Below are 10,894 nucleotides of genomic sequence, written 5' to 3' on the forward strand. Positions count from 1 at the left end.
CGCCGCGCCCATCCACTAGTTCTAGTGGTATCGTGAGCTGCCAGGTTTTCAGCACCAGCTGTCCAGCACAAGTGATCCATCAAACCTTTCAGAAGATTTGGTAGGACTCAGTCACACTACTGCACTGCAGCTGTCTTCCATGTGCTCATATTCAGACTGCCGTATTATAATCAAAGCACATTGGCCAGCTTTATATTAAAAGACCTTCTTCAGCCTTCAACTAGTTCAAAGGATGATTTGGTGACCAAAGGAATCTGCATCCTATGTTGCATTTGCTTGGGGATCCCAGACCACCAATGTGAATTGTCATGGAGACCCCTACCAATACCTACTGTACTTTATGGAATCAACAGCGTTCAAGACCCCTAGAGTAAGTACAGCAGGTGGAGAGTGGTGTTATGGGGCTTTCTTGTGAGGCCCCTCCATGTAACCAGTGACAGTGAGTCTCTGTGGGGTGCAGCCCAGGCTTGCAGCTTTCTGAGGTTCTGGCTTAATGCAGCAGAGGTTTTAGAGCTGTGTTGTCCAGTACAGTAGCCACTAGCCAGGTGGGCGAATACAATGAGGAACTGAATTTTAAATTTTAATTAATTCAAATAGTCACATGTAGTTGGTGGCTATCCTATTGGACATTGACTGGCAGCCTTGGGGTAAGCTGGTGCTCCCAGAGTTCTTTAGGTGCAAGGATCCTTGGAGAGGGAAAACGCCCTTCCCACAGTCCTTAGGAGTGGAGCTTAAAGTCAGTTTGGTCATCAAAAGGAAATTGGGGCTGCACACAGTGGCCCACGCATGTAATCCCAGCACTTTGGGAGGCCAAGGCATGTGGATCACCTGAGGTCAGCAGTTCGAGATTAGCCTGGCCAACATGGTGAAACCTCATCTCTACTAAAAATTAAAAAAAAAAAAAAAAGAGCCAGGCATGGTGGCAGGCGCCTGTAATCCCACCTACTCGGGAGGCTGAGGCAGCAGAATCCCTTGAACCTGGGAGGCGGAGGTTGCAGTGAGCCGAGATCGCACTACTGCACTCCAGCCTAGGCAACAGTGTGAGACTCTGTCTCAAAAAAACAAAAAACCCCACAAAAATTAGCTGGGTCTGGTGATGGGCACCTGTAAGCCCAGCTACTCAGGAGGCAGAAGCAGGAGAATCGCTTGAACTCGGAAGGTGGAGGTTGTAGTGATCTGCTGCCCTCCAGCCTGGGTGACAAAGTGACGCTCTGTCTCAAAGAAATTTAAAAAAAAAAAAGAAAAAGTAAGAGAACTGGGCCTGTTTTGACCTCAAGCTGGAGAAATGGGACATACTTGTTAGATGTATTTATGAAACATGCAGGCAGCAAACAGACCTGGACGCATCTCACTTCTCTAGGCTTGAGGTCGGGGGTTTCCGTGCATTATGATGAAAATGCAGGCATTTCTTTCTGTGCCTGCTGCCTTTGTGAAATGGTGCCCTGTGTGTTCTGCAGAGGCGCAGAGCAGAGGGGAGTGTTCACTGCCCCGCCTTTGGGGTCCAGCAGAGGTCCAAATCCCATGTCTCACACACTGTAGGACCTTAGACAGGGTCGTGGGACTGAAGCTTGTCTGAGGCTCAGTTTATCATCTGCTAAATGGGCATAATACTAGGGATTTTACAGAGCTGTGGAGGGGATCAAAAGAGAAAGTCTGTAAAACACGTAACAGTGCATAACATATACAATACAGACTTGATATGACAGCTAAATAATACATCTTTATGTATTAAATATCATTCCATCCATTGACTGTCGATCTCCTAAGAATACATTGACCTCTCTCTGTCCTTAATTTAATTTGGAAAAAAGGTTGATTTGATGCATGAGCCAAGGAATGGTTTTAGGAAAATAAACTTCTGGAAAATAAGCAGGACCTGAAAGCTATATTTGGTTAAAATGTCCAGTCAGCAAAACAGTAAGTAAACACCTAAAAGTAATTTCCCCCTTTATACAGCATTTTGACTTCTTGCGTTTATTTGCTATTTTTAATCTGGTGGCAATTTCTTTGCCAATACAACAAATTGGGCTTCCTTATTGAGAGATGGGGCCTTGTAAGTACTAGGTGGGCTCTTTGGAGCACCCCCAGCCATGTGGCATCACCCCCTGCCCTGCCACACACACACACACACACACACACACACACACACCCACCCACCCATACAAGGTGGTCTGTCCATCACGCCACCAAGCAATTCTCTGATCTCAGGGTGCAATGAAGAAAGCCCCTTCCACTGAGACCCCTTCCTTCTGCAGGGTGCGGTCTGGGGCCCAGTGTCCCTCTCGTTCTGTCTGCAGGGGGTGTAAGAGACAGGTTGCCCAGGCCTCTTGATGATGGGCCGCTGTGGCCACTACAGTCCCCTGCAGAGACCCGCTGCAGTCCTAGGATGCCTGATCTTGTTTACTCCCTACCGAAATTAGATCGTCGAAGTTAGCAGAGTTAGTGTTTATCAAGAGTGCTGAGGCTTTCGGGCAACTAGTGGGGTTTATACCATGTATTTCAGTCAGTAAGGAAGAATTGGAATGATGGCTTTTTTTTTTCCTTTTAACTGAGATAAAACTACATACCATAAATTTCACCATCTTAAAGTATACAACTCTGTAGGTTTTAGTATATTCACAAAGTTGTACAACCATCACCACTATCTAATTCCAGAACATTTTCATCCCTTTTTTTTTTTTTTTTTTTGAGACAGTCTTGCTCTATCACCAAAACTGGAGTGCAGTTGCACGATCTCGGCTCACTGCAACCTCTACCTTCCAGGTTCAAGTGATTCTCCTGCCTCAACCCCCAAAGTAGCTAGGACTACAGGCATGCGCCACCATGCCAGGCTAATTTTTGTAAATTTATTAGAGATGGGGTTTCAACATGTTGGCCAGGCTGGTCTCAAACTCCTGACTTCAGGTGATCCACCCACCTCTGCCTCTGTAAGTGCTGGGATTACAGGCTTGAGTCATCATGCCCAGCCAGAACATTTTCATCCTTTAATTAATTTATTTTTAAAATTTTAAATTAATTGGTTAATTTTTAGAGACAGGATCTCCCTCTATTGTCCAGGCTGAAGTGCACTGGTATGATCTTGACTCATTGCAGCCTCAGACTCCTGCCTCAAGGGATCCTCCTGGCTGAAGCGATCCTCCTGCCTCAGCCTCCTGAGTAGCTGAGACTATTGCAGCACCATGTCTGGCTACTTTTACAATTTTTTGTAGAGATAGGGTCTCACTATGTTGCCCCGGCTGATCTTAAGCTCATCCTCCTTTTTAAATTCTCACTTTTGAACAAGATGGAGCCATGGGCTCCCTGGAGATCTGCGCTCCTTGGGTTCCTTGCTGGGCTTTCCCATTGGCTTAGATCAAGGTGTTTCTTTCCCAAGCACTTTATTGAGTTCATTTTTCTCATCCGAGGTGAAAAGGTAATCTCAGAGGGGGAGGCCAGCAGGGCATGGTGGCTCACGCCTGTAATTTCAGCACTTCGGGAGGCTGAGGCGGGTGGATCACTTGTGGTCAGGAGTTCGAGACCAGCCCGGCCAACATGGTGAAACCCCATCTCTAGTAGAAATATAAAAATTAGCTGGGAATGATGGCAGGTGCCTGTAGTTCCAGCTACTCATGAGGCTGGGGCAGGGGAATTGTTTGAACGCAGGAGGCGGAGTTTGTACTGAGCTGAGATCATGCCACTGCACTCCAGCCTGAGTGACAGAGACTCCATCTCAAAAAAAAAAAAAAAAAGCTTGGGGCAGGCCGAGCAGGTAGTCACCAACACATCTGAGCCTCTGGGCCTCTGTGGTTAAATGCAGGACTCAAGGAAAGGCTTCCTGAGGGACCATTGTGTACCGTTTCTGGGGTTGTGGGCGTGCTGTGCCAGGGATAGACAGTGGAGGCTTGTCTGTGCTACCTCTTGGTTCCCTTTCTGCAAAGCCCTCTTGGCTGTGGCCTGTACGTTAAAGGTGTAGGTTAGAGATGTGGCTATCTTGGTGCTGGGTGGATTTTAGAGGAAATATAGGTGGGTTCGGTGTCCTCAGCCTGGCAGGGCTGGGGAGAAGTGAGACAGAGTTTGGCAGACAGTGAGGCCTTTGTAAAACATTCTTTGTCGACACAAAAATGTTTAAAGAAAAAAAAAAATGAGGCCTAGACTCGGTGTGGCCTCTCTGGATGGAAAAGTGGGTAAGAATCAGGTTATTTCAATTCTCTAGCTGGCAGTCTGGTATCTCTAAAGCAGATTCATCCTACTGTTGGCTGCCCAGGTCCAGGCATTTTGGTGGCTCTGAAAGGAAAGCAAGAAAAAAAGAGCCCACAAGGGTGGGGACCTCCAGGGGAATGCTCCCAGGTCTGTCTGCAAGGAACAGAGAACCAATGAGAACCAGTGTTCCCTCAATGCCTGGAACACAACAGGGGCTTCATAGAGATGTTTTAGAAGAGCGACTGCACACGTGAGAGGGCCTACTGTGTGCAGCCACTCTGTCTTGCAGTCCTTATCATCACCCTACGGGTAGGAAGGTGTGCATTCATTTCATTCATTCATTCATTCATTCATTCCACAATACTTATTGCATCCATACTAGGAGCCTGATGCTGTCGGTGTACATGAGGACACACGCTCAGCACGGGTAAGCAATTTGCAAAGTTGTGGCAGGGTGGCAGGTACATGAGGAGTGAGGGCTTGGAGAACCAACGGACGCCACCTTGGGTCATGGGTCCACCCCACTCTCCTCCCTGTGTTCATTGGCCAACCCAGTCTTACCTTTCAGGTCCTAATTTCCTCACCTATAAATGCAGCAGTCCTAGGACTTATCTCAAAGGGCTTTTTGAAGATTGAATGAGATTACTTGGGGGTGCAGGGAGGGGTTGGGAGATGCTGGCACATTGCCCGAGGCCATGTAGTAAGTCAAGGTTGGAACCCACTTTTGTCTGATCACAAAAGCAGACCTCGGCCAGGCGTGGTGGTTCACATCTGTAATCCCAGCACTTTGGGAGACCAAGGCGGGTGGATCACCTGAGGCCAGGAGTTTGAGAACAGCCTGACCAATTTGGTGAAACCTCGTCTCTACAAAAATTAGCTGGGCATGGTGATGGGTGCCTGTAATCCCAGCTTTTCGGGAGGCTGAGGCAGGAGAATCACTTGAACCTGGGACATGGAGGTTACAGTGAGCCAAGATTGGGCCGTTGCACTCCAGCCTGGGCAGCAAAAGCGAAACTGTGTCTCAAAAAAAAAAAACAAAAACAAAAACAAAAAAAAAAACAGACCTCTCCCTTGCCATGGGCTGCCTCTAGGACCCATCTGCCTCCTTTTATCCCTCTGAGTCTCTGAGGATCTGAGAAGCCCTTCACCTACCTGCCCCGTGGTGACAGGCACCCTGGACTGAGAGTGTGCATGGAATTGCCCTGCAGCAACAGGTGTAGGAAAAGTAGGCCTGACCTGCAGCCATCCACCTGCACCTGGACGTTCTCACCTGCTGGCTGGCTCACTGCTTCTCTAGGACTGTCCTAGAATCCCAGAGGAGTTTGGAAAACATGGGCTCATCACAGACACCTGTGAGAATGGGTTCACCGCCCCTCCTCTGTGAGAATGGGGGAAGGTTACCCCTGGCCTCCTCTCAGGCCCCCAAGAGTGCCCAAATGTGATTATGCACCTGGGTAGCATTCGCTTCCCTGTCATCCTCCTAAAGAATCGCCTTATCCCAGTGCAGGAGGAGTGAGTCTCCCGTTCTCACCCGGGGAGCCGTTGCCTCGTGAGTCCAAGGAGAATCAGCCCTTTCCTTTTGCGCAGGTGGAGATCTCGGGGGCCCAGTTTGGAGTCCTGCAAACCGTGAGTGTGCAAGGAGGGCTTGTTTCTGATGAAACCATTTCTGTCCCGTAACAACCCTGAGGGCAGAAACCCCTACAAAGGGCGCAGAGAGATCTGCTGTCCGCTTGATACCGGGGTGCGGTGGTCCTGGGAGCAGCTTGTCCTGGGGGCAGTTTGTCCTGGAAGGGCCCTGGGGCGCACTGGCTGGGATCTATAATGGTTGGGGCAGGAGGGTGGGTGGGGAGCCCCTTCTCCATGGCGGCGGGAGGTCTTCAGCGCTGCCCCTGCCAGCGCCTCCCTGCCTACCCCAAGGGCGCCCCACCGCGCGCTCAGAGCAGCGTGGAAACTGTGGGAAATGAAGGGAGCGTGCCTGGGGGCTGCCCTATGCTCCCCGCGGCAGCTCCGCGCTCAGGACTTTGCGTCTCCAGGAACCTTTAAGGCCGGTGCTGGGGGCTGAGCTCCGGCCCCTCATCTGAGCCAAGCCCTGCCCTACGCAAGGTCCCCAGCCTGGCGCACCCGGCTCCCCAGCGCCGCGCGCCGGCCGTGTCCCTTCCCACCCCAGCCCCCCGGGACCCGAGAGCCGTGCAGGGCCGTGCCCCGAGGCACGCCGAGCCAAGTCACCCCTGCAGCCCGCGGCGCCGGAACTTGGGGGCGCGGTGAGTGGGGGCAGGGCGCCGGGCCGGCGGGCGGTGGCCGGGGCTGGGTGCCGGTTCCTGGCTTTAGAAGTCCTTTCGCATCTTGTTGAATCCGGGGCTGCATTGGCCCTCCGAGCTCTCCTGACTGGCAACGTCGCAGAGACAACAGGTCCAGAGCCGGGACATTTCCCACACCCGCGTCCAGGACGTGGGTTTCTTCCCTCTTCCAGGGGAGAGGCCCTCGGACTGGGCGTCGCGGCGAGCCCCCCGTGGTTTTTGTTTGCTTTTTTACCGTTCCCCCCCACCCCGACCCGGCTCCACCCGGGCCTTGGTCCCACCGCGAAGGAGCGAGGAGTCCCCGGAAGGGTTGCGATGGCCGGGGAGTCCGGGACCTCGGCTCCGGGTAGGCGCGCCCCGGGACCCAGCAGCGGCGTGGGCGAGGGGCGCTGCGCAAACTAAGCGCTCTTGCTGGGGAAACGCCAGCCCAGGCGGGCGGCGGCGGTGAAGGGGATGCGGACCAGGACCCCGTGCCCGGCGGGACTGGCCACGCAGCTGTCCCCGCGCCGCCCCGCTGCGGTGCGCACCGCATCTGCGCCCTAGGCCGAGCCCAGGCTCGGACCCCTCCCCCGCACCGACGTGATTCGGATCGCGCGGTGCTGGCGCCGCCCTCATGCGCTCCGCCTGGCCCCTACCTGGTCCCCTTTCCTTTTCAGGTGGAGGAGATGCCGCCGTCCCGTCGGTCTGGGACGAGCCCAGCTCCCCGGATCCCGGGCTGGAGAGACGCGTCGCGGCCCCGGGGCCTGGTGGCACGGGCAGGAAGGAGGACCCGGCGGCGGGCTCTGCCTGGGCTTGCCTGGGCTTGTTCCGAGCCGGGCTGCTTTTGGTGACCGCGCAGATCGGGGGCATTTGGAGATTTTGCGGGAGTCCTGCAGCCAAGCTCCGGGGAAGGAGAGGCCTGGAAACCTGCACTACCTGCTCGCCCCGTCCCAGCGTGCACCCAGGTAAACGCTTGTGTTTCTCAGTCCGTGAGAAAGTTTGCAAAGAAGGAGGCGGGAACTAGACCAACAACTTTAATAATCATAGTCATAATAATGAAAACTCTGTTCAATTGTGTAGCCTCCATAAGGGGAAGACTTTCCAAGAAGCAACAAAATGTTCTTTGATTTCATAATCTCTGGGGAGAAAGGATTCCTTTTTTGGGGTTTTGCTCGGCTACTTCTTTCTTCCCTCCTCGATCTCCAGCGTGGTGCAAGGAAGGCCGACAGGTCCACGGGTGGAAAATGGGGACCCTGGCTCTTCCGCGCTGCTGGCCACGGTGAGATGGCAGCAAATGCTCAACCTCCCCAGTTCCTCTCCTCACCTGGAAAGTGGAAGGATTGATACTAGCCACCCACGGCTGTAAAAAAACTCGCAAGAAAGGGAAAGGAAAAGTGCTTCTGTCACTAAAGTAGCGTTGTCTAAGAGGTCAAGGCTTTGGAAGACTTGCTCTAGAAGAGGAGAACGCGAGAGGGGCTTTCAGCCAACCTGGCCCCGAGGTGAACGCGCGCGCCCCCTGCTGGCTGGAGCCCTGTCCAGCCTGGGAGCCGCCAGTGGGGAAGGAGACTGCGGGGAGGTGGTCTCTGGAGTTCCCTGCTCCTAGCCTGCAGCAGCAGGTGCCAGTGCTCCTGAGGTCCCCTCTCTCAGGTTACGTGGATGGGGCCTGTAGTACCGACAGGGCACATGCTTCAGCGCCTGTTTCTGTGTCAGGTGGGAGACAGGAGCTAGGCTCTGCAGAAGGTTCCAGAGCCTGGGCCTTCCTGTTGCATCCATACTAGGCTCCTGGAGCCCAGGGGTGGCTGGGCTCTCTGCCTACGTGCATGTGAAACTCTAGCAGATACCAGCTCACGTTAAGGGGGCAAAACGGCCCACTGCAGTTATGTTAGCCAGTTCTGCCTCTGCCCAGTTCTGAGATATCTTTGGGACAAATGGCCACTCCCCTGAGCCCCTGTATCTTCCTGCATAAGCCACAAATGCTGTGCAGTCACAGCTGAGGAAGAGGGGAGGTGCCTGCACTTGCCAACATTCCCCTTGAAGGACTATCCAGGAGCAGAGGGAGCAACTGGAGGCAGCATCAGTTGGTATCCTGAGCCCAGTGGCATCTACTGCCACATGGGTTAGTGGCCTGTCTCCTGAGCTTCCCCAAGCTGGCCAAGACTGTCCAGGACTGCCCTGCTCTCCCCTCCCAATCTAGCTTTCTCTTGGGCCTCCAGGATCCCTTGGCTAGCTGGCATGGTGGCATGAGGATGGCACTTTTACACCCCACCCCTGCCCTTGGCACGCATCGCAAATCAATAATGCTAAACCTAGACAGGCCCCCAGGTCTTTCTCATCATAGCATCCATGCAGTGCTTCCCATTGATTGTGTCACCCACTTGCCACTCCAGCCCTACACCTGCCCTTGTAACTGGTCCCTGGGCTGGGGGGTGTAGGAGGACGCAAGGATGAACAAGATGCTGCCCTTGGTTATAGGACACACTGCCTCTGGCTAGAGGTGATCAGATCTATGCATAAGAAAATAACTAGGCAGGACTCATTCATTCATGCGACAAATATTTACAGAGTCCTTGCTGTATGCAATGAGTCATTGAGGAGAAGCCTACAGAAGGATGAGGGGGATGGCTCTTCAGGCAGAAGGGTTAGTAAGTGCAAAGGCCCTGTGTTTGGTGCATTGGAGAAATTGCAAGAAAGCCGGTGAGACTGAAGATCAACTCATGTGATACTCAGTAATGAATATCACATGAAAACACGGAAGTTTTCTTGTCTAGCCCTGAAATTTGCCTTGGTTGGCAGATCCTTCCTTCCCAGACAGCACAAATCAGTACTGCAGCTACAGCTGTCTGTCTGACATATTTGTGAGAATGAACTGTTTAGTGCAGGCTCTGGGAGGCAGTGCCATGCAGGTCACTGATATACCTGGTGCCAATCATTTTTCTCCATTCGTAAGGCACCTCAGGACCCCACTAGGGCCCCAGTGTTCCAGTAAGGATATGGGTTTTGAGTTAAGGACCCGCCTTCCAGCTCCGTCTCTGTCACTAGCTGTGCTAATTTGGAAATAGGACTTCCTTTCCTGGCTTTGGTTCCTCATCTATAAAAATTGCCCTTATGTTAGGACCTACTTGGTAGAGGCATGGGATAAAATGATTAGATAAGGTGCATAAACCAGGGAGCAGGGTGCTGTGGCAACCATTAGGTACCATCAGTGATAAAGCACTTTGCTTTCATGGATATTTTATATGTTCACTAAATCAGAACTTTCCTCTATGCTCATGTAGTCTAGTGAGGTCTGGGGAGTTTCTTGTTTGATTTTTGCATTGCAAATATTGCTCTCTTCCCCTCCCTAAAAAACCCACTGCTTTTTTTTTTTTTTTTTTTTTTTGAGACAAGGTCTCACTCTGTCACCCAGGCTGGAGTACAGTGGCACAACCATAGCGCACTGGAACCTGGAACTCCTGAGCTCAAGCGATCCTCCCGCCTCAGCATCCTGAGTAGCTAGCACTACGGGCTTGTATCACCACGCCCAGCTAATTTTTAAATTTTCTGTTGAGATGGGGTCTTACCATGTTTCCCAGGTTGGTCTCAACCTCCTGGGCTCAAGTGATCCTCCCACCCCAGCCTCCCAAAGTGCTGGGATTACAGGTGTGAGCCACCATGCCCAGCCTACATTTTTTTTTCATTAACTAGTATTGCAAATATTTAAATAGAGTAAAATGCCTTGAGTTGATGCCAAAAGGAAAAATAAGGGTCTATAAGGGGATCCATTCTGACGGAGGCATGACACGGTTTGAGTACGCCCTCTCCTGTGTCCCTGGCTGTGGGTTACTGCACCTGGGGCAGGCAGTGGCACCTGGGGAAAGCTTGGCAGAAACTCCTGCCTCTCCCACTCACAGAGCTTTTGACCCACCAGGCTCACCCCAGGGCCCTGCTCTGACCTCTGTGGCGCCCGGTGGCTCTTACTCTGTACTGTCATTAGGAGCCCTCAGCCATCCCAACTCACCCCGCACGGTCCCAGCAGCTCCTGCCCGATTCCCATGCCTCCTCTGGACAGAGTTCACCCTCCTCTTGCCAGATCAGTAACTCCTTATGAGGAAAGTGTTTTCCATACTCAGTCGATAGGACAGTGGGGACAGCAAGGGAGGGTCCACCAGAGGAGACAGAACTGGCTTGAGAGTGGTGGGGGTTGGGGGTGTCTGTTGACTTGTTGAACCAAATTGATTCCTAATCCTGGCATTAGACATCCTCCAAGGCTGTCACCTCATCTCAAAACAAGATTAATTAAAATGGACTTGAATTGAAAGTGGATAAGACTACTGTCGCTATCACCCCCTGTTACTCTGCAATCCACCACTAGTGAGGGGTGAAGTGAGTTTAAAATCCTGGGCCACATGGTCAACACTGATCAGTCCTTGTCCATGATCACCACAAGGAGAGTGGTGGTG

This window comes from Trachypithecus francoisi, unplaced genomic scaffold, assembly GCF_009764315.1.
Source record: "Trachypithecus francoisi isolate TF-2019V2 unplaced genomic scaffold, Tfra_2.0 Lachesis_group12, whole genome shotgun sequence".
Lineage (NCBI taxonomy): Eukaryota > Metazoa > Chordata > Mammalia > Primates > Cercopithecidae > Trachypithecus > Trachypithecus francoisi.